At 35.0% G+C, this 21,681-nt stretch overlaps 1 pseudogene; it reads right to left on the bottom strand.

Moving 5' to 3' along the window:
* Positions 1 to 4,943: 4,943 nt before the first annotated feature.
* LOC120216831 lies at positions 4,944 to 6,847 on the bottom strand (annotated as a pseudogene).
* Between the last annotated feature and the right edge of the window lie 14,834 nt (positions 6,848 to 21,681).

Raw genomic sequence — 21,681 nt, 5'->3', positions numbered from 1 at the left:
TTATGAAATAAGAGCACAAACAAAAGTTAAACAACAGATTCCTGTCACGAGCATGAGTAGTCTTGCTGCAAGAGAGAAGCAACTTCCAAAGGTGGTGTTTCGGTTGGGTTTCGGAATTGGGTTTCGACTTGAATCGATTGGGTGAGTCGGACACCATCTTACCTGGTCTGCGTTTTACCAGAAATATGTCGGGCTTGGGAGTCGGTTACGGCCAAGGAAGGATTAACACCCTTAAATTGCCCTTTCGGTACCAATTAATTTGTCGGTTGTCTTTAATTGCAAAAATTGAAATTGAAATTAAAATTTAATTATTTGATCCGAATTACCTACCCTTTGATCGGTTGGAATTACGACTGAAACAAAATATGTTAGATAAAAAACGAAAGTAAATACAAAAAAAATGTTAATATAATAATAATAATAATAATAAAGAAAATAGATAAATGACGACATATAAAAAAAGATAACAATAAAAAATATTAAAAATAATACCAAAATAAAATAAAAAACGAAATAAAGTTAAAAAAATAATAACAAAAGGTTAAGTTAAAAAAATATTTAAAAGTAAAATGAAAATAAAAAATAAAAATAAAACTTAGGATCAAATTGGAACAAATTGGACTCAACGATAATTAAACTAAATATAAGACAGTGACCAAAAAAGAATAAAGCAAATCATAAGGTAAAATTTGAACATCAACCCAAAATGCCAAACATACAAAATAGTTGGCCAAAACGCAATTATTATGAAATTACGAGATCAAAATAAGAAGAATAAAACTGCATTAGTAACCATGATAGAAATGTACAAAGACCAAAGGGCCTCTCTGATGAATAAACCGAGAGTGAAATTGCAAGCCAAGTCCTTTCTAAAACGCTGTCGTTTCGCTCGCCCTATAAATAACCAACATTAAGGCAAAAACCATCTATTTTCTCATTTCACTTGATAAAAAAGGGAGAGAGTAAGAGTGAGAGGGAGATAATTCTCTCAAGGGCTTCGGCCGTAGCCCTGCCGTCGATGATGTTCCGCCGTGCTGGCCACCAGTGACCGGCGGTCGCCGCCGCACGACGACGTCGGAAAAATGGAAAGGTGTCACCTTTCGACGCGTCTTTCAACCCTGGATACGAATCTGGGCTTCGTGTTGCCTGGAAACGTCTCAAAGCCCGTAGATATACAAAAGCTTTTCGTATCTTTTGTTTTTCTTTTTTGCTATTGTTTGAATGACTTCGGGTTTCTCTCTTGTTGATTTGTGTTTGTATTCTACGGTTTCATTCCCTATTGATGTTTGCTTGGTTTGTTGTCTTGATGATATCTTTTGTTTGTTGTGGGTTCGTGGCAATGTGTTGATGGTTGTGTTCGATCTTTGATGTTCGGTGTTCTCGCCTTGGTTCTGTGTTGGGTTCGTTCAATGGGTTTTATGTTCGTCCCTTCCTCCCTGTTGCGGTGGGGTATTTATACCCACCACCGGTTGTTTCTCAGTTCCGCCCTCAACGGGTTGTTCCGTAATTCTCGGCATCATGGGTTGTGCGCTTGACCGAATACCCTGGGATGGTTCAGTCCCGGGGATTTCGACCGGAAAATGTTGCTGGCCGTTTGGGCGTTGCGTGCTTAACCCCTTGAATTCCTCATGTGCGGCGCCATGGAATATTACGTGGGAACCCTAGGTGTTGGGTCAGACACCTCGGGTTTTCTCTTCCGGGCCTCGTTACTTCTGCTGGACCAGACAATTATTTTGGACTTAGACCACTAAACCCAAAACTGTATCAGGCCTAAAAAGTAAAAAAAAAAACAAGATAAATAAATATACTAAATACATAAAAGAGATTAATAGTAAAATAAAAAACTATATAATATAATTTTCAAAAAATGTTTTTTCTTTTAAAATTATATAATATATTTTCCAAAACGTTTTTGAAAATTATATATTATATATTTTTAAAAATGTTTTCAAACCTTATATAATATTTATATGTTTTCAAAATGTTTTAAAAACTATATATTATACGTTTTCAAAAAATGTTTTAAAAACTATATATATATATATATATATATATATATATATATATATATATATATTTCAAAATATTTTAAAAACTATATATTATATAAGTTTTTAAAAATGTTTTAAAAATATATATAATATATATGTATTTGCAAAAACATTTTCAAAACCATATATTATTTTAAAAATGTTTTCAAAAATTATATAATATATATATTTTCGGAAACCGTTTTCTAAAAATTATATATTACATATTTTTTTAAAAGCATTTTCAAAAATTATACTATATTGCTATATATAATAAAATAAAAAAAAATTCAGACGAAAATTAGTGTCTACATGTAGCGTGGAGAAAAGTATGTCAACAACACCTCCTATTTCGGCCATCTTTGCTAGCTTATCAGCAACTTGGTTAGCGACCTTGTTAATGTGTTTTATTTCCGGTTTAGTAGCTCTGTAATTCGGTCTAGAAGGGTAAAGGACGATCCTCAATAAGAGGTTTGCTGCAACGTAAGAAAAACCTCCAAGTTATCCACTTCCAACATCACTTGTCTCTCAACAAAGTTCCAACCATGAGTAAGACCTTCATGAACACCCCAGAGCTCTGCCTCAACAATAGAGCATATCCCAATAGCTTTAGAGAAACCAAGAATCCAACCACCATTCGAAGACCGAATAAGCCCCCACAAGAAGCAAAGCCATCAACTCTACTTCAGGAACCATTGATATTAACCTTACACCAATTAAGAAGAGGTAGAGACCATGAAACAGACACGTTGTGCACTCGATCAGAAGATTGTACTGTTGAAAACACTGATTCAAGAGCTTGGATAGCTTCAAATTGGAGGCGCCTACTCCTTTCTAAAATAGTCTTCTCCTCAATATTTTTTTCGATAAAAAATCCTCATATTACGGTTGTTCCAAATCGACCAAAGAATCAAGCCAAAGAGTAAATCCCAATCACATTCTTCACGTGCATAAAAACCCGAGAAAGCAATATTAATTTGCACCTAATCTTTGAGTTCTCTCAACAAAAAATCATATAATTTATCTGCTTTAATTAAAGTCGACCAAACAACAACGGCAGAGTGGCATTTACGAAAGAGATGATCAACTGTTTCTCCTGTCTGCCTACAAACACCACAACAACTGTTGGTGCACATATGTCGATGCACTCTTTCAGCATTAATAAGGAGGCGATCACTAGTTAACAACCATAAGAAAACTTTAATCCCTTAAAGGCCATGGTATTTCGATATGACCTCCCAGACTTTGTGAGGAATAATATTTGATTCTCCTAACCTCATGTCATAAGTAGATTTAACCGAGAAACAATGGTCTCTCCATTTCCAACCCGGAACATCCTCTTTGCTTTGCTGCAATGGAGGCATCGTTGCTGCCAAACGAAGTAAAATGTGGTTTGGCATACTAGCAATAAACAAAGGCCAACGCCAGTGACCATCACTATCAACCATGGATGCAACATACCGATTCGGCAGGGAGTTTCTCTCCGATTGATCAGCGATGAAATCCTTCAATGGCCCCAAGTCACTAAGCCAGACATCCTCCAGAAGTCCACACTACGACCATTACCAATATTCTAAACAATACTTTGGCGCACATCGCTCCAAACAAAAGAAATACCTTTCCAAAGATGGGAGCTAACCTTACGCTCAATGGATTCTGGAAAACCAACAACCCACTTTATATTTAGAGTGTAACACTTTAACCCATAGTTGATCTGAATTGACCACCATATTATAAGCAAGCTTCATAAGAAAGGCAACATTTTGAATGTCTAATTTCTTCATACCAAGACCACTCTGGTTGGTGGATTTACAAATGTTGTTCCAATTGACAAGATAGACATCACCCTTGAATCAGTACGACCCCAAATGAATCCTCGAATTAACTTTCAATCTCTTCGTAAATCCCTTTCGGAAGAGGCGTGGATTGCATTGAATACAAAGGAATAGACGTTAAAACTGCTTTCACCAATGTGATCCTGACTAATGATTTTTCAATTAAGATGAGCAATAGATCACTTTGGCCTTTCCCCATTCAAGTTTATTTCAACATTACGTCCATTGCATTAGTGGTACTTTAGGCGTATGCTTTACAGATCATGACCATATGCAATATTAAATAAGTGTTGTTCAGTCGTTATCCCAAAAATAGAAGAAACAGACAAGGAAAAAAAGGCAACATTCTATGGGCTGCAAAAAGTAATCTCCTTTACTTGTTTTCCACAATTTAATCACAAAGGGGCTAATAATCCAGAATATTATAATACAATGGCCGAAGGTAATCATCAACAACAGTTTGAGACACCTACGCATATTTTAAAAGTTTGTAAAACTATAGTTTAGATTTAGAATCCCAACACTATTGAGTTATGAGTGCATTGATAAATCATATTAGATATTTACGTAAAAAATTAAAGATGAAATTACTGGAACAAGCAATCATGAAGATGGTAAACAAGTATTACAGGGAAAAAAACGAAAGTGAAGAATGAAAAAAAGTGAGTAGGGGTTTCATATAAAAGTGGAAAAGCAATGTGATTGTCAAGGAAACAGCATATATATTATTGGGAAATAAGGGAAAGAATTATTCTTTCTGTTGTTTCCAGGAAGAAGCAGGGGAATGGGTACACTGTAACAATGATTTTCGTAATTTCAGAGAAAAAGATTTTCGGTAAAATTTGCACATGAAGGGGCACAGGTGTGAATATTATAATTTTAACAATAAATATATCCCAGCTATTATGGTATTTTGAGCTATACAAAATAAGTTAATCTTGTCTCTGTCTTTAATTGTCTTAATTATATGATCTTTTTATTTTTATGAGACACAAAGTAACAGGATTCTTTCTATTTCTCTTCACTGTAGCTGATGGGGCACAATTCTATGGCGATCTCGTTTTTATTTATAATAAGACGTATAATTTGATTTATCCATGCCTCCATTAGCAGGCCGAATTACATTAGGGAGAATATTGTACTCACGACACTGTATGTTCATCAAAATACATGAAGGAAATATATTTAAAGTTGCATGCTTGCTAGAAATTAGATAACAAACAACAATGGAGTCCCTTCCTGATCAGTTACAGCAGGAAAAAAAAAACATAGGCTTTTAAATGTCTCGGTTTCTCTCAGCTAAAGGCCGCTTCTTCTTGGATTCTGCGCAGCATTTGATTAACTGCAGCAGCAATTTCATCCACAGTGTTCAGATGGCACCCTTCATCAACCTGTCCCGATTAACAATAAAAAGAAAAGAAAACAATTATAATTTGAGATGGTGATGAAATTGGAGAGTTTTTTTGTTAAATGATTGGATGGTTTTGTTCTTATTACCTTGACGCTAATTGAATACAAAGCCGTTTCGTCGACGGTCGAGACATTGAGGTGGAGGATGGTGAGGCTTAGGCTTTGCAACCCGGCAACCAGTTTCAGGAGTTGTCTGGGTCGTTTCTTCGATTGTATCTTGAGGTTGGCGTGTGTCTCCACCATGGTCACTTCGATATCCGCCACGCTTTCTACAGAAGCGGCGGCTGTCACAGACTGATCAGCGGGCATGGACGACGGTGAATTGTTGCACTGAGACGTTGCACGAGTTGAGAATTGTGGAAAGGTGAAAAACTCGGCGAAGGGTGAAAGGTTGCCGTTGTGTTCTGTCTGTTGACTGGTCCTCTTATGAGCCTCCATGGTCTGCAAGAGCTGCTCTATTTCCTTCACGAAATTGATCGCCCCGCCAATTATCGAAGCTTGATCACCCTGAAAATGGCTAATGAATATATTAGTATTATAATTTATTGTCTGATAAAGAAAGATACGTAGCTGACCTAGTCTACAAATCTAAATGGTTTCGTGAAAGTCTGGAATTTCTTAACTTCTTCAGCCAATGCCTTTTACGGTTCATAAACAAAATTGGTTATAATAAGTTAATATGCGAGGTGGTTCATCAGGGTTATTTTTTTGGGTATATGGTTTATTATGGTTATGTAAACTTGTTTAAAGGTTAATATTCTTGTATTAATTGAAATTATCAAACAAAAAGTGGGAGAGAGAGATAAAAACTGACTCTTTGAACATAAGAAGGTGGCATCAAAGCTCTAATTGCAGCCAGGTACTCATTCATTTGTTTCCGGCGATTGCGTTCAACGGCGATATGAGTCATTCTCTGGTTCTCCAGCTCTTCTTTGTTCTTGTTGCTCCTGGTGCGACGACGTTTCCGTCTAGAACCGTTGGTCGCCGTTGTTGTTGCACTGTGAGGTTCCGTCGGAGCTTGGAAACCAGCAGCTGCAGGGGCGGGGAGAGACTGATCGGCAGTGTAAGCTTCGGATGAAGAAGAGTAAGGATCCCATAGTTCATTTTACATGTTGTTGCATGACAGAAGTAGACGAGGAGTCCCAATTTGCATGGAGATGATGATGATTCTCTTGTTGTTCTAAATTGCTTTCAAGAATCGCAGTAAGAGCACCATCTTCTTCTTGGAAGCAAAAATCATTACCCCAAGCTCCTCCTCCGGGAAACTGATCCTTGAAACCATAGGTAAGTCGATCTGGAGGGTAAACCACTGCTTCTAATGCCATGTTTTGCAAGAACCCAGATCCTTATCACACTTGCAATAATTTGTTTTTTTTTCCTTGTCCTTGTTTCTCTCTCACACACACAAAGGGACACACGTCTGTGTTGTCTATTCGTTTTTTTTTCCTAAAAGGAAAGACAAGGGATCAATGAAGAGGGAATATTTTTGTGATTATAAGAGCTGAAATCTGAGAGAGGAAAAGAGAAGTGTTCCCTAGTAGAAAGCAAGCAAAAATGAGAGAAAGAAAGAAACAAGAGTCCAAAGCAATACACATCCAAAACACCAAACAAGGTCCCACTTTTATCATCTTCTCTTCCCCCATGAAAGAAAGTTTATCAAATTTTTAAAAGATGTTTAAAAAAAACTACAAAAGCTACAGCATGCTACACGTGAGATTACATTGCACACCAGTTGCTGGACCAGAGGCAGATTCTCTATGGCGGTTGGAGAGAGAGACCAATGTTGATAATGGAAAATTAAAATTCTTCAATTGATTAAAATTTAGTTTTTATTAGTGTTTAAATATAATATTTGTGTTTTCTTTCATCAAATGACTGATAATAAGATTAATATTTGTTATGTTGCCGCTAATTCAATGTATTTATTATATTTAAATTCATGTTCAGATATGTGTATTTTATCACCATCCTCTTATTTTATCATATTTTTTAATTATATGTTTTCAAGACAGTTATTTTTAATAGTTTTAAGGTAGTTATAAGGATATAATTATTCAAAATCTTTTTTAATTATTGATAACGCACACACATAATCATAGACGTAGTTGTTTGAACTGAAAAACTTCTGGAGAGAATAGCTTTCTTTTAACCGCCGAAAACTTAGTGAATTCTTTTAATATAAATTTTAATGTACAATTTCAAAATATTTATAATTTTATTATAGTTATTTTTTATAATTAATTTTATTTATTTTATAATCATTTTATTATTATTTTAGAGTTATACCCTTCTAATATTTTTTAAAGTCTTAATATAAAAACAAGTTTCTCCGACCTACTTCGTCCCCTCCCTTCTTAATTCCATTAAATTTTCCATCCAATAAATGTTGGGTTAGGAATTTAAAATGTCATCCATTAAAGTTAGGATAATAGATTTAAGGATTTAAAATGAAAAAAAAAAGTTGGTGGTCAGTCAGAGGATGAGTGGTGATAGAGGACGTGGATAATGATAACCCGACAGTTAGAAATAATGATTAAAACTAGAGATTTTAAGTTTTTCATAATAAAAAAAATAGATTTTTTAATTTAAAAAATAAAAATGTGAAAAAAATTATAAGCGTGACAAATATTTAAATTAAAAAATATAATTTAAATGATAATATTTATAACGTTAGATACTTAAATTGATGAAAATATTTAAATATTTAAAAAAAAATATATAATTTAAACATTCTTTTATATACTAAGCCTTTTATAAATATCAAAATTATTTTCAATATTTAATATACCCAACTCCTCTCCTCTCATGTCGTCTCCCTTCTTCTCTAATAGAAGAAAGGTCAATGATTTTCTTCCTTAGAAAAAAATTGACGATTTTTCCTTCTTATAAAAAGAATAATATTAATAGATGATATTACCGGTAAAAAAGAAATATCTTTTTTTTTATCATGATATAATAAAATAAACTTATTTATGTTCCAATTTATCTAATATAGTGATTATCAATGTTTCGTTTTATATCAATCTTCTTGCCAACAACGAACAATGTTTGGAATCTTGAGGATTTTTTTTCGGAGATAATAAAATAAAGTATATAGTTAATTAAAGCAAATCGCAAATTAGTTATCCAAAATTAAGGGTACATCTAATACCGTGAAAAAGGGAATCAAATTTTGTCCTGTCCCTGCCCAACACCATTAAGTTAATAACTAAAAGAAACCTCAACAGGTTGGACATCCAATATAATAAAAATAAAAATTAATTCAAAGGAAGGGTTGTTTGGTGTTTGGACTAATTCGGAATAGCCTCGTAATTAGATATGTGTATGGTTCTCATAAGACAATAAAGCTGTCGGACACTTAGACATTAAACTGAGAAACATGACAAAAACCTGATGATAAACCAGAGATTCTCTCATGAAAGATCTATTAGAGAAAAGAAAGTAAGAAAATCAAATGAGAAAAACAGGCTAAACAGCTTTGTTTCTTTCTTTTTTTTACTTCATAAAATTATATTCTTTTCTGTATTTCAGGCTTCTGGTAAATGTCAAGAGGAATCCACCTGACCATTCAAACGGCCACTCTATGATCATCTAAAACCAAGACTGCTTCTCCTCCACCCTCTCTCTTCCCCAAAAATTATGTACTTCCAAATAGTTTAGTTTTCAATTTTAAGCTTATTCTATGATATTTTATGAAAATAATTATATGAATTGGAAAGAAAATTTAAGCTGTTTCATAAAATATTTATAGTTAACGTAATTATATCTCTTGAGTTCTCGGGTTCAAGTATGACATTTGTAGGGATATATAAACGTGTATTGTCAAATAATTGAGAGTATTTCAAACATATATTACGTTGTATTCACCCCAAACTAGGGGTCAGATTTATTTTAAAAAAAATAGATTCGGGCTGGGTCAGGTCTTTTAGAGATTATGTTCGGATCGAATTCAAATTTAGGACAAAAATATCGGACCCGACCTAAAAAATATAATTTTACCTTATATATTAAAGAATAATTACAGTAAAACACCTCTATATGTTTTTTTAATTAAAGTTCTAACTTTTTATTGAATAAAAGTAATACTTTTATAAATATATTATTTTAAATCGGGTCAGCTCAAGTCGAGTTTGGGTTTTATCTTAAAAAGTAGGAACGAGTTCGATCGAGTAGATGATTTATAATTTTTTTATCGAACTCAGATCAGGTGGAGAGTGTATAATTTTTGGGTCGGATCGAGCTAAATTAACTAGAAAACTGACCCAATACAACCCATGTACATCCCTATTTGCGTACTAATAAAAAAATAATTTTATTTCCTAAAAAATAATTTTGAATATATATGTTAACATTTTTAGGCACATCAATTTCGACAAGACATTAATTCTTGATGGTTTCTTTACCCTCTTTACATTGGGTTTTTATTCCATGGGATATATTGTTAACACCGTAACTATATTCTAATGTCGGAATTTAACCAATTTTAGTTTATCTTTTCCCTCGAACAAATCCAAGTGGCATTCTTTTAAAGTGGCATTCTTTTAAAGTGTCACAAAAAAAAAACTGTTATTTATGAGATTCCTTGACCAATATGGTCATTAAGAATATACAATGTCTTATTTTTATTTCCTTTTGCATCTTTGAAAACAATAAACCAAGTTGCCAAAGGACTCATAATAATTTAACTGCAAGTTGTCATCTAATATTTTAAATATATGTGTAGCTATCGTTTAACTACGTGTGAGCCTCATCACACGCAAGTAAGGCGCTAGCACCCTTTTCAAAATGAGTATGCATAGTCTGTGTATATTAGCTTTATCTTTAATTATTTAATGAGTGTATGTTAAAATATGGCGATTTTCTCGATATATCACCGGTGACCGGTAATATTATCGATTTAACACCGGTTAGATCATATTTCTCGATCTAATACTATTAGCAGTAAAGTGCGCCCCCTGCATCGCGTTATACGATGATTTGGCGCCACGTAAGATATAGCGCGCCCCTTGCACCGCGCTATACGGTGAGCTGGAGCCACGTGGGTATAGCGCGGCCCCTGCAGCGCGCTATACATATATATCTGACACGTGGGGTATAGCGCGATGCAGGGCGCGCGCTATACCCCTAACTACCGACCCCTCTTCCCTATAAATACACCCATTCTCAATCAATTTTATTACATCAAATTCTCTTAATTTCTTTAAATTTCTCTCAAATACTCTCTTTTTAAGGTATATTTTATAATATTTTTACTATTATATTTTTACTTTATTTAATATTTTACTAATATAATTCTTTTGCAGATATATAATGGAAGGCAGTCTACTTCGCTCGGATAGTAATCATATATCTCTACACTTTGCTGATACGGTAACATTTTAACGTTTTAATTTAATTTAAATTATTAATAATATTTAGTTATTTATTTAATGCATAATTATTATATTAATAATTAAATATCTCGACACTTTGCTGATACGGTAACATTTTAACGTTTTAATTTAATTTAAATTATTATTAATAATTAGTTGATTCATTTAATGCATGATTATTAGATTAAGAATTAATTTTTGTAATTATTTATTTTTAGGAGAAGGACCGTGTATTAGATCCTTTTATTAGGAATCTTAAGTTAGTGATACCCAGCCGTGTCTTGCCGTATTTAGTAGAGGCTGGATTTGGTTACATAGGTAGATATCAGGATCACTGTAAGATAGAGCCAGACCTGATTTCTGCCTTAGTAGAGCGGTGGAGGCCGGAGACCCACACATTCCATCTTCCGTGCGGAGATTGCACGATCACGCTTGAGGATATTTCTATGCACCTGGGGCTTCCGGTGGATGGAGATGTGATATCGGGGATAGCTTCCGGTTCTTGGACTGCTTTGTGTCGGGATAGTCTAGGACGTGTCCCGAAAAATTTTATCGGAGGTAGGATACCGTTAAATTGGTTAGATGCCAATTTTCGGGAGTTGAGCGCAGACGCCTCTGAGGATGAGGTTAAGATGTATGCACGGGCATGCATACTGCAGCTGATAGGAGGGTTGCTGATGCCGGACAAATCGCGCAACCTAGTTCACTACATGTGGTTGCGACATCTTAGCGACTTTCGTCTCGCCGGATCATTCAGTTGGGGCTCGGCAGTTTTGGCTTTGCTGTACAGGGAGATGTGTGGAGCCACTGACTACAGGCGTAATGCTATCGGCGGATATCTTCTGCTGCTGCAGTCTTGGGCATGGTATCGATTGCCCTTTTTATGTCCCGTTGTGAAGAACCTATTCGTATTTCCACTACTTCTGAGGTAATTATAAAACTGATTTTGTATATTAATAATTTAATACAGCGTATAACAAATTTTTTTCCTTGAATAGGTGGTCTACTGATAGGAAAAATCATCAGGAGCTACCTGATGATTTAGAAAAGATAAGGGTGCTAATCGATCAGAAGGCTGACACACATGTATGAATTTTAATGTTTAAAAATCGATTTTAGATTATAGTTATATAATTAGATTATTATTTTGATAAAAATTATATATTATTTGTTTTAGTTTGAATGGGTGCCATATTCTACTGATGATGTGAGGGCGGTGATCCCACCTGAGTTGAGAGGTGCATTAGATGTTTGGATGGCGATGGTCCCTCTGATCTATTATGCGACCGTCGAGTGGCACTCCACTGATCGCGTGCTTCGGCAGTTTGGTTGTTTTCAACCAATTCCGGAAGCACCTCGCAATATGGACGAGTTGATAGCTTAGATAGACGCGGCAAGACAGATACAAATTGGCTGGTGAGGCATCATAGGTGGGTCGTGTTGTGAGAGGATCGACATCGGCGTCTTTCACGTAGAGAGCCCATTTTTACTGACTTCCTGATGTATGCTGAGGATTATTATGAGTGGTTCAACAGTAACGGAAAACCGTTTTTACTTCCCGAGGATGCACGAGGGCAGACATTTCCATGACGTCGACAGAGACGTTCACCGACACAGCACCATCGTCCCCCGACTTGTGGATGGAGAGCAGGTGCTTCCGGTTCATCCTCAGCTGCACAAGCAGGACCTTTCCATTACCAGATGCCGCCGCCGCCTTCACCCGGTTTTATGACCCCGCCACCATCACAGATGACCCCTCCTGGAGTCTATTATGGGTCTATGTTTGCAGACCCGACTTGGGGTTCATATGCTGGATATTTGGCGAGTTCAGCCTCATCACCCATGGCCACAGCACAGACACTGCCTCCTGTACAGTTTTCACACTCAGCGATGTCTGGGTTTTATGAGTTTTCCTAGTTTTCGTAGGCCGGTGGGATGGTCAGTCATACACCTCCAGGGTCCTTATTCTACGGAGGTGCTTCATCGTCATCAGCTCCTCATGTACCTGCGCAAGACGACGACGACAACGACGAAGATAACGACGACGATGACGACGATGACGGTGATGATGATGACAGCGAGGAGTCAGAACCAGTGATACGAAGAAATCCTCCTCGAGACCGACAGCCACCGCCCTGCGGAACACATTCACGTCGCAGGCATCGATAGATTTTGTTTTTTATTATATTTGTATTTACTTTATTTTGTTAAATTGTAATTTTTTTTATTATTTCTCATTTAATACTTACTTTATTTTGTTAAATTTGTTGGACTTTTTTAATGTATTTCAGTTCGTTTTTTTTATTACCATTTAATATCAGTTATTGTAATTTGGTTATCATTTACCATTTAATACTTATTGTTATTAGTTTGTTAAAATTTAATGATTGTGTTTGTTTTTTTAATCTTCATCGGTGATTATCAAATGACATTAACTTGAAGTAAATGCAAATTAAAGTAGAAGAATTATTATTTGACAATAAAATACATCATTTCCTCATCAATTGTTACTTGATGACAACAGAAGTTGACATGTTTTTCTAGTGTGTCATGGGTTTCTACAATGCCCACATCTTATGTTTTTGTCTAGATCTTTCTCTAATATCCATATCGTAATAAATTCGATTGGATTTTGGACGACCACGCTCACTCAATAAACTCAGATTTGGTACAATCGGAAGCTAATCTTGAACCTCATCAGGGTCTTTGTCATTACCTATGGGGGAAACTCAAATTCGTATACCTTAAAAACTTCAGATAGTAGGTATACAGGATCCACAAAATGGTTATAGTCTTGACGTGTATGCGAGCAAGCTGTTATCACATGAGAGCATGGATACTTCAGAGCTTGAAAAAACCCGCAGTCACACGTTCTGTCCCTTAGATTTACTCTTAACGACACAGCTTCAATCCCTTGAAGAGGTCGCGGTAACTCTGTGACACGAAACATTTCATGCCTTCTAGAGAAGCTTGTTACAGACATTCCATTTGATGCAGCAATTTTTTTCTGTAGATCTGCAACTAATCTAGGGTGATAGACATGACCGCCTTGCATCCAGGTTTGAGCTTGTCCCCCGAGTTTCGCAAAAAGCGCCCCCAAACAAAAATATATAGTCTTTACCAAAGCCGCTACAGGTAAGTGACGTGCACCCTTTAAGGTTGAATTGATTGCCTCTGCCAAGTTGGTCGTCATGTGTCCATATCGATATCCACCATCATATGCATTCGTCCACATTTCTTTATCGATGAGGCTGATGTAATCATATCCTTCCTCGTTCTTCGCCCACAACTCTTGAAACATTGATTCAAACGTTCGAGGAAGTAGTTCGTAACCTGATCAAAAAATATATAACTTACTAACTTGTTGTCTTTGCAAAATTAAAACGATCGAAAGATAACAAACTTGCTAAGTTTCACTTACCCATGCGCACAATTAATTGACGCTCATCATTCTTCTTGTACCTTCCATGGTAGTTCGCGGCAATGTATCGAAGACAATACCTATGTTGGACAAAGGGTGGTTGCCACATTGGACCCAAAGACTCCATTGCTGCTTTGATCCCAACTCCGCGATCTGAAATGACACAGATGTTTTCCCTCGTGATAACATGTGCCCGTAAATTTCGGAGGAAAAATGCCCAAGAAGCTGTATCTTCTCCTTTGACAAGAGCAAAAGCAACTGGAAGAATGTTGTGATTGCCATCTTGGACAACTGCCAATAATAAAACTTGCTTGTATTTTCCATACAAGAAAGTCCCGTCGATCTGGACCACAGGCTTGCAGTATTTGACAGCATTAACGCACTGTGGGTAACTCCAAAAAACCCGGTAGAATTGGCAGCGATCGCGAAGAACTCGATCATTATGGTATGCATAGGAGGTTTTAAAATCCACAATTATCCTAGGATTCAACGTTCGCACCAGCTTAAACCAACCTGGAAGTTCGTTGTAAGATGCATCCCATTCGCCATGAAGGTTGACAATGGCATTTTGTTTTGCCAACCAAGTTTTTTTTATAGGAGACAATGTACTCATACTGCGATTGTATAGCTGAAATCAACACTGCAACAGCTATATGAGAGCTTGCTTTGACCATGGGCATGATGGCTTCGCATATCACTTCAGAGTCCAAGTTGGGATGATCTTGGTTAACCCCTCCAGCACAACATGTGTGAGGACCGTTGTATACTGTTAGTTCCCATCTGTTGTTTTTCATCTTCCTCTTCGATACGCGAACCATCCAATTGCATCCGTTTTTGCGCTGGGCACAGTAGCATACATATTTTTCGGTCGTGGAGTGGTCTACTCTGGACTGAACAGAATTACGAATATTGTAATTTTTGATAGCCATCATTGCTTCTTCTTTGCTTGAAAACTCCATGCCTAAAGATAACTCACCATTATTTTTTGATGAGTAATACGCATAGTCACCGAGATGAGGCATATCCGCAAATTCTGGCCCGTACATTGCACCATAATCAGCTTCATACATGTGTGCAGAAGGGTCAGTTTGTGCCACATTTCCTGGAACTTCATCATCATCGGAGTTGAATTGCGGTGATTCTGGGTCAATGAACAGTCCAGTCTCAGCACCATCCGCACCAGGCTCACGAAGCGGTTCTTCTGGTGGAGATGATGGTTCCTCTATGCTCTCCATATTTAGGTCGAAGAACCTACTACTTGCACGCCTTCCCCTTGAACTGGAAGGCATATCGACATTGAGATCGAAAAAGCTCGCAGTCGAATGCTTCCCCCTAGAGCTTGAAGCCATCGCGTCAAATGGAAACTGCACAGATGGTTGCGTCGATGGCATCTCCATATTAAGGTCAAAGGGATTTGTAGATGAATGCCTTCCCCTTGAACTGGACGCGATGTTGCCATACGGATTGTTCGTCGACCTACCTCGGTACATATCGTAAGGAGTTGCGGATGAATGTCTCCCCATTATGGCATTAAAATCATTACACATTACTTTCGTCGGGCTGTCAACTTGTTCAGTCAGCCCATAGTGGGAGCTTAATGATTGACCCCGAACAACACGCACTTGAACAAAATGTGTATACATCTCAATAACGGCATCTGAATAATTACTTTGAGCTTCAACCATCATTTCAACATCATCATTGTTCTAAAGTTCGAACGTTGTATAAGTTAATGGAAACAATGATGTTGGAAATCTATACTGCAACGACGACACTCTTCTACTACTTCCAATATGAATCTTCCTCGAAATCTTTGTTATAAGCTCCTCAAGAGTTATGTTTCTCTTGAATGATATTTTAACACGCTCATTTGATACGAAAACAACGTCGGTTTCATCTTCTCTAATTTCACCATCATAATAAACAATAGCTGAAAGTCGCGCCATTATTTGAGTTTAAAAGTGCGACACTATTTATATCTGAAAAATAAATAAATGAAACAAACCTGATTTAATAAATTATATATGAACGAACATATAACACAATAAAATTTTTACACATCAACGTAAATAAATTAAATAATATAATTTAATATTATTACCTGCACCGCAAAACTATTTCGATGTATGCTCCCGCTTTCCAATTTTACAAACACAAAAATTAATTGAAAATAATTAGTATAATATTTTTTTCAAATAATCATAATAAACAATAAATAAAAAAAATTATAACAAAATTACCTTATAACGAAAAATCGCACGAACTACTAAATAAAATATGAGAAGATTGCCAGAATTATTGACTCGTTGACGGAATTGTTGTATTAATTTATAAGTTAAGAGGAGAGATGTGAGAAATTAACCGGAGGAGAATGTTATTTATAGCGAGAAAAGTTATACAAAATGCGGTACCTGCCCCGCGCTATATAAAATTATGTGGAGTAAAGGTATGTCGCGGTACCTGCCCCGCGCTAGATAAAATTATTAGGAGTAAAGGTATAGCGCGGTACCTGATCCGCGCTATACCCCTACGTGGCGTATAGCGCGCTGCAGGGGCCGCGCTATACCCACGTGGCGCCAGCTCACCGTATAGCACGGTTCAGGGGGCGCGCTATACCCCACGTGGCGCCAAATCATCGTATAGCGCGGTGCAGGGGGCGCGCTTTACTGCTAAGGGTGTTAGATCGGAAATATAGTCTGACCGGTGTTAGATCGATAATATTACCGGTCACCAGTGATATATCGGGAAAATCGCCTTAAAATATTATATTTATGTATTTAAGAAAATTAACATATAATAGATATGAAATTTGATCATGTAAATCTTACATTGATTTGATATTAATTTTCAATGTTTAAATATAATATTTTAATATATATTCATTGAGTGATTGAAAATAAAGTGTATACACGTATCTTGTTAGTTATTTGACTCTTGTGCTCATACTAATATATATATTTCGTATATATTATGTGTATATTTAATAAAATTCATTTAATTAAAAATTTTATATGATGATTAAATATATAAGAAATTTTAAAATATAGGTTATTTTTAATGGCACTGCTTGTCTTTAATTTGATTGAGGATTTTGTTCACATATAGCCATATAGAATCTATCCACCATGCTGTTATTGATATTATAATGGAGATTAATGTAATAATTAAGATCATTCTTTTCTTTTCTTTTTCTTTTTTAGGAAATAATACAGATATGGGTGTTCAAAAAAACCCGAAACCCTTAATTATAATCGTTAATTGGTATAATCGTTATATTTAACAGGTTAATTAATCGAACCGTTAATATTAAACGATTTTGGTTAACCTAACCGCTAAAAATGATGGTTAATGGTTAAGATTACGGTTACAAATTTTGATAAATGATTAACCACCAATTAATCGTTAATAAATTAAATTTATAATTTATTATATTTTACATAAATAACTTATATAATTTTCTATTATTTATAATTTATACTATTTTTAATAAATTTGTATACAAATAACTTTATATATTTTTATTTTTTTTTTAAATTTTATTTCTTTAAAAATATAGAAACATAGTTACATAAATATAATATATGCTTATTGTTAGGTACTAAGATATTGGGAAATGTAAATATTTACATCTGTGTAAGTATGTGTTAAGTGCTACATTATTTATTTATTTACACCGTTGTAAGTATGTGTTAAGTGTTACACTTTTTTATTTTATTCACTTACACAGGTGTAGTATGTGCTAATTGCTACATTTTTTTGTTTTATTCACTTACACCTGTGTAAGTATGTATTAAGTGCTACACTTGTTTATTTTATTCACTTACATCAGTGTAAGTATGTGTTAAGTGAAACATTTTTTGTAATATGAATTATGAAAAAATTGACAAATAATTGCAATAGGTTAATCGTAGGTTAACCTGTAATCGAACCGTTAATAACAATTAACCATTAACGGTTAACCATTTCTTAATAATTAGGTTACGGTTAGAAAAATCTCATAACCACGCAGGACAATACCACACGAACAGTATAAGGATAAGTTTGCACCGTCAACATTTATCTTAAAAGACCCGGGAGGTGGCTTTCTCCAGCTCACAAGTCGTTGACCCTCCATTGTAGGAATAAATCTGCCCATTGCATGCATAAAAGAGTCTTGTAGCCCTCTACTGTCATTCAAAACAAACCACGTTGGTAGTAATTCCTGCTAATGAAGGTAGACATTGCGTTTGTACCATAAAGAATACAAAAAAACAAGAAAGTAAACAAACTGAGGCTCAGATAGGGAGTTCGTTATTGTTTCCAACCATTCATGACAAGGAGTAGGCAACCGTAACAGGAATAGTGAAAAACCAGCAGATCACAAAGCAGAAAAAAACATCTGGGCAGTCACGAACTGTATGAAAAACTGTTTCATTTGGTGATCACATAGGACATCGTCTATCCCCAAAACCAGCAGCAAGAAGCCAACGACCAACCGGTAACACCTCATGGGCTAAAAGCCAGCCAAATTTAATTTTAGGAAGCGTTCGAGCCTTGGAGAGGCATAGCCATAATTTTGATAAGGGTGCATCCGAACAAGCATAACCCGAACGCGTTAAATAAATACGGAAGAGTGACCTCCTCATATCAAGATATCTGAGTGAGTCGGGGCAATAAGACATTGGAGTACTTGTTCAACATCTAGTGGTTGGAACACTTGGCGCACAAGGGTCTCATTCCAACTAGGAACATCTGGGTGCATGAATTCCCCACATCAAATAAGGGCCATCGGGTTATCAATATAGAGGCAATGAAAAGTCACAAGAGTGTAGCCCCCCATCGACATCAATGCATGAGAACTGTCGCATCTCAATAATTTATAAGGGGTTTAAGTTTTAATGCTTAAATGAAAAACTTTGGAAGTTTAGGGGCTTTTAGCGTAAATTTTCCATAGGTAGTTTTCAAACCCTATTTTTCCTGTACGTACAGCCCCAACAGTTTCTTCCCATTTTTTTTTCTTTCAACAAATCCCATTGCCGTTCTTGCTTTTTGGTTCTTTTGGTGGTAGTTCCGTTGGTCGTGAATTACACCTTCAGCACCATAGCGTTCCTCTCGTAATCGCCGTTCGTCCGGTGGTCTTGGTGTTTCCATCGTCTTTGGTGTTAGCCATATTATACGTGTGTGAAGCGCATTGCTCGTTCCAAAAATTCTAGCCACGGGGCATGTGGGTTTCCAACATAATTCCAACTGGCTTTATCAAGCATTGATCAGAATCTCAAATTATTTTAATTACATGTTTAAAAGAGAAGTATACATTTGTTCAAGGAACCCGGACCTCACATTCTGGGAACCACCAGCTTATTGTCGTGTTTTGTTGATGAGGCCTCACCCTAAGAATTAGAACCCCCTCTTTATTTAGGTTTCCATTACCATTTTTTTAATTTGGGTACTCAAAAGCAATATTTAATGGTTGGTTAATGTAAAAAAGTTTGCAAAAACTTGATTTTCAAAAATTATTTTTTATACTATAACATAGCTTTTGAAAATGGATTTCTGAATCAACCAATTGCAAGCTGTTTTAGCCCATTATAATATATAGGCCGAAGAAGATGATACATATGTGGCCCGTCTCTACTGTAACTGTACGTTTGTAAGATTCAAGGTGACACATCTTTTATACTATAATATAGCTCCGTCACTGTACAAATATATCAAATATAATGTTATGGAAAAGCATCAAAACTCAATTTTCTTTAAGAATATGATATCAATATGAAAAATTATATACTAAATATATTAAAATTTTTGTAAAATAAATTACCAATATGTTAAATTGTATTAAAATATATCATATTTGTGATATTGAAAAATGCATGGATCGGCTTAGAAGGTCGGATAATTAAAAATTTATATGACTCCATCCATGTATTTGTTTGTGTGTTTTAATATAATTGAGATTATCCAAACTAATAGGTCTAAAGTAAGATCTTTGCTCATTGCAACGACATCAGAAAGTCGTTGTTTAGTTTAATAAAATAATAATAATACATGAAAGAGAACTACGAATGGGATGTACAAGGACAGAAAATGACATGAAACGGGGGATGATGAATTCCAAGAGCCGTAAGTTGGTGTGATGTGAGCCACATGATTACTTGTCAGAGGGGTGCAGCGCAGCGAAACCGATCAGAAACCAGGGGCTACTGTCCCAATCTTCCACCACCTTATTAGCTATTACCTCATCCCCCACGAAAAGATTCCGGCCTTTTTCTCTGATTGCCTTTAATTTTTGTTTTAATATAGTCTATATTTGGTCTAAATATTTTTTGGGTATTTGTTTACTGTAGGTTGAATTGTTGTTTAAGAAAATGGCAGGTAGATTTTGAATGAAAAGGATTTTTATCTTTGGTTTCCTTCATCAAATCCCACAAATTAGCCTTCATGTTCCTGTTAGCAAACAGCGAAGATACTCTCCAAAGGATTTTTATATTTACTGAGTTGAAATTTATAAGTGATTGATATATATAAGATTACAAAAAAAATCTAAATCATTTAAAGGTAAGGAAAATCAAATGTATACACAAGGAAAATCATATATATATATAAGGAAAAATATATAAGATTGATATTTACAATTGTTTTTTTTACCATCTGTTCAACACAATTATTAATATAAATTGTGATTAATTTTTTTGACACTAAAAATATATTTTGTGACCATCAATATTGTTATACTAAGTATTTTTTAGTGACCAAATATTCGATACTGCTATCAATAGAAATTGTGATGAATTTATTTGACACTGAAAGTATATTTTGTGACGATTAATATTGTCACACTAAGTGTTTTTTAGTGACCAAATGTTCAATACTATTAGCAATAACTCTGTCACTATTATATTAGTGACAATTTTAATGAATTGTCACAATTACTTCTATTTTTGTGACTATATTTTTTGACACATAAATATTAATAACAGTGACAAAAATTTAGACTCTAATATCATCCTTATTAGTGACAAATATTTTATCACAACTAGATAACTAAATCAATTAAAAAAATTATTATGCAATCAATTATAGTTGATATTACATTCTTAGATGTATTCATCTTCTTTGGAAACTTACATTGCAATCATTGTTATCGGTTGTTTATTTTTCATTAACGATAGATGATGTGACATCTCCACATATTTATTTTTTGTTTATCCAGCAATATCTGATTTCAGATCGGGTAATACATAAGTAAAGACAATCCTCCCAACCTAATTTGCTTAAGGAGTCTAGTGTCTCATCTCGCTAGACCATCTGATTGGCGGTTTAACGTTTTATTTTTTTGATAAATTAATACAATACATGAATTTTAAGATGATCAAACTTGGGACCTTCAGAGTGCAACGTCTAACCTGTATGCTTAGAAAGAAATATATATTATTGACAAAAAATAATATTCATGTTAAACTATTGTTGGAATTAATTTTATTTATTTTAATATCTATAATATTAATTATTATTGTAATTATTTAATTATTTTTTCGTGATTTCTTATATGAAATACACTCGTGGAAGATAAATATAAAAAATAATTAGGTTTATTTTAAAATATAATCATATAAATATTAAGTTTAAATCTA

Source organism: Hibiscus syriacus, unplaced genomic scaffold (assembly GCF_006381635.1).
Source record: "Hibiscus syriacus cultivar Baekdansim isolate YM2019G1 unplaced genomic scaffold, ASM638163v2 tig00110174_pilon, whole genome shotgun sequence".
Classification (NCBI taxonomy): domain Eukaryota; kingdom Viridiplantae; phylum Streptophyta; class Magnoliopsida; order Malvales; family Malvaceae; genus Hibiscus; species Hibiscus syriacus.
This window is presented reverse-complemented; position numbering and strand designations above follow the sequence as displayed.